This window comes from Sycon ciliatum, chromosome 9, assembly GCF_964019385.1.
Source record: "Sycon ciliatum chromosome 9, ocSycCili1.1, whole genome shotgun sequence".
Classification (NCBI taxonomy): domain Eukaryota; kingdom Metazoa; phylum Porifera; class Calcarea; order Leucosolenida; family Sycettidae; genus Sycon; species Sycon ciliatum.
The window spans coordinates 3624742-3628169 of NC_088651.1; positions in this window are offsets into that span (position 1 = coordinate 3624742).

Here is a 3428-nt window from a genome sequence, read left to right on the forward strand (position 1 = left end):
TGTGAAAGTTGTCGCCTGCTGGCGTGGTGACCAGGTGATTTTGGCACCCAGGAGCACGTGACCGCTTCTTCAACCATGTTCGATTGGGAATAAAGGAGGAACGCTGCATCGCAGCCTTTTCGGACCAAAACCAGTCGACTCAGCGTCCAAAAGACTACAACATATGGGCCAATCGCGGTCATCTGTGCTTTTATAAGAACGAAATGGCGCTTTTAGTGACATTTTGCATACAAATCCCCATCTCGTAGGGCGCAGTCACCCAGTTTCGGTGGAAGTGCGCGAGTTCGATTGGGATTCAAGTAGGAAGGGAGCGTCTCAGCTTTCTCGGACCAAGACCATTCGACTCAGCACCCCGAAGACTACAACTGGTGAAATTTTGATTTTTGCCTTAACTTCCCCTTTAATATAGGATGTTTTTTTTTAGATGGTCCATGTATTTTTGTAGCGTTATAAATATAATGCGTAGCATGGTGATTCCACGTGGTGTCGACATGTCTGATCTCGATCTCGATCGATCTCTAGCTCTAAAAAAACAGAACATTTTAATATTATTGAGAGCGTATACAGGAAGGCAAGACTTGCCAAGAGTACATAAACTCTTGAGGAAGGCCATAATAAGAGATGATCATGCAAAATGAAGAAAAGAAAGGAAATGATTGTTGTTGTTAAATAAAGCCAAACAACAACAACACAACAATGATAACACCCAAAAGCGCTCAAAACATACCATTTGTAGGAGCGAATGCAAGCCTCAACAACAGCCAAAACAGGTGGCGAGTCCATCTGCATTCTGAGGTTACGGCATCTGCAGAGACATATAACGTTGGAGCGGAACAGTGCGAAGGAGAGCTTACACCTCAGCCAGGACATCAAGCAGCTGTACGGGTCACCGGTTTTGGATGACAGCAGCAGTGCGATACGCTTGTACAGAGCCTCCGCGTGCTTGCCCATGCCGCCAGTGGTCGAAAAAAAAAAAATTGCGGGGACAAAATGACGAGTGCTCAATCTCGCGAATGTGCTGCTCATTACTCCTTCTCTTCTCCTTCTCATGCTTTGTGTAGCAGGAAGGAATTGAGGTGGCACAGTTTGATGGCGCATGTGGGTTAAAAACTCGCACATCGATGTAGGTGCACTCAAACCGGCCACCCCATAGGCCACTTTCAGCGACATCCAGACGTGCTTGATCGGTGCGGATGGCCGTCCGATAGCGAAACTGCTCTCCGGTCACATGCTGCAGATGCGGTTCCACTGCAATGCTATGGGCCACACGCTTCAGCAAGTTAGCAGAGATGTCGCGGACCTCGTTGTGTCTAATGGAGGGGAAGCCTCCAGTCGGACACGACAGGGCATGGCCCACAGTAAATGTGGCACAACAACTGCAGGTGGAGGGTAGGTGCTGCGGCAACCAGCCATACCGCAAGTGAATCCCGTCATGAAACTCACCCTTGGTGAGGGTAAATCCATGTCGCTTCAATGGCCGACACGTGAGCCATGAGGATGCACCCTTCTCACTCGCAAGCTTCACCATACGGTCCATGCTGGGGTTCGCCAAGACGAAAGACCGAGCTTCTCCGACGATCTTCGGCCGGGCACTCAATCGAACCTTCTTCTTTTCTTCCGCAATGAGGTCCGGCGCATTGCCCAGCTCGAACTCCTGGCGCAGGATGTTTGCCACGAGAGATTCCGTGATGGCCACAGAGGCGCGGAATTGATGACCAAGGGATGTTGGATTGCGGATGCCGAGATCACCTTCTCTGCAGGGCAACACCATCAGCTGAAGCTCCTCTGGGCTGACTGGCCTGTCACAAAGCTGAGGTATCAGGGTGTTGTAGATCAAGCCCTCAAGGGGTGCCAGCGCTGGAGGGGCTGCTTGTACTTGTAGTACACGACACAGAAACTGTCATTTGCTTTGCAAGCCCTGAGTGAAGGCTGAGTACGCACTCTGAGGCTCAGAGCGTGGAAACATAGAGAGTGTGTTCACCTCTCGCTCACAAGCGACCACTTTCGCTTCAAGACAGGACCTGATGAACTGGTCTGTGCCAATTGCAGAACCGAGGTAACGGTGGCCTTCAGCAGTGATCTGGACCCCAGTGCCAGCGAAGATCCGCACTGCCTCCTCGTAGTGCTCGGGCTTCGTCACAAGGACGGATTTCTTCGCATTCAGGAAATACCCATACTACGGACCTCTTGAGCGCAAGGCATCCCACCAGAGGCGCAGTTTCACGAGCTGCCCACCAGCAGACGAGTCATCAGCAAACCATAACTGATTAGTAGGGCTGTGTTTTTTAGTATAAAAAAAAAAAAAAAAAAAAACACGCACCCTCTGTGGCGATAGAGCGGATGAGAGGAACTACACCAATTGCATAATTATAGTTTCAGTGTACTAGTGTGTATACTGTACATCCAGCAGTGAGTTTTGCATTGTCGTAAGTAATGCACGATGGTTTCAAAATTCTACATAGGGAAGTATCAACATCATTCGACTTGCTGAAGTCAGTGAAGATCTCAAGATTGCAGTCCTGCAAGTCAGCGTTAAAGTGCTCCCAGTTTATCCTCCACACTCGCCTCTTTCGAGATGGGACTCTTTCGGACTGCCGGATGGCGACGATTATGTTGGCCGCAAATGCGTAGTGGTCGTCGATGTCACACTCGATGACCGTGCATGTTCCAACTAGAGATTGAGGGGCGGGGAGCAGATCTAGTATTAGGGTGGAACTCAATGCCGTCACTCTTGTGGGTGTCTGGACGTGGTTTTCCAGATCAAACCGCTGAAGCATGGTGTGCATCCGGCTGCCTCCCGAGCACAAGTCAGAATCGAAGTCACCTATGGCGATCACGCTGTTGTTACTTCGCTAGTTTAGAATGTTCAGACTGATTTCTTGGTCTCGCCTTACTGCAGCAGAAGTGGAAGGTGAAAGGTAGAACGTAGCGAGGGTGATGGGTTCACCAGATTCTGTCTTCAAGGTGAGGATCAGATTTTCGATTGTGTCACTCTCGAGTTCAGCGTGTCTGGCAACAGCCAGGGTATCTCGACTATATACAGCTATACCGCACCTGGTCTGTGTCCGCGATCGCGCCTGAAGAGTCTATAATGAAGTATATGATTGGATGAGTCAGAAAACGTACTATCAAGTCAAGTTTCAGCAATGCCGAAGATGTCTACATTGTGGTAGTTCAGAGAGTTTTGATTTCTCCTAACTTCTTTCTAAGGTTTTACTCCTTTGCCAGTTTTGTGCCATTTTGTCGCACTCGCTGCCATGTATAAGATCTGGTTACGTTGGTGGACAGTTAGTCATAACTCGTAACATGTTGTCCTCCTTTTTCTCACCACTTCTTTCTAAGGCTGCATACATTAATTTTAGAAAAACAATTTTACAAGACTTCCTTCGACCTACCGAGTACAGTAGTTGCATATAATTGTAGATTCA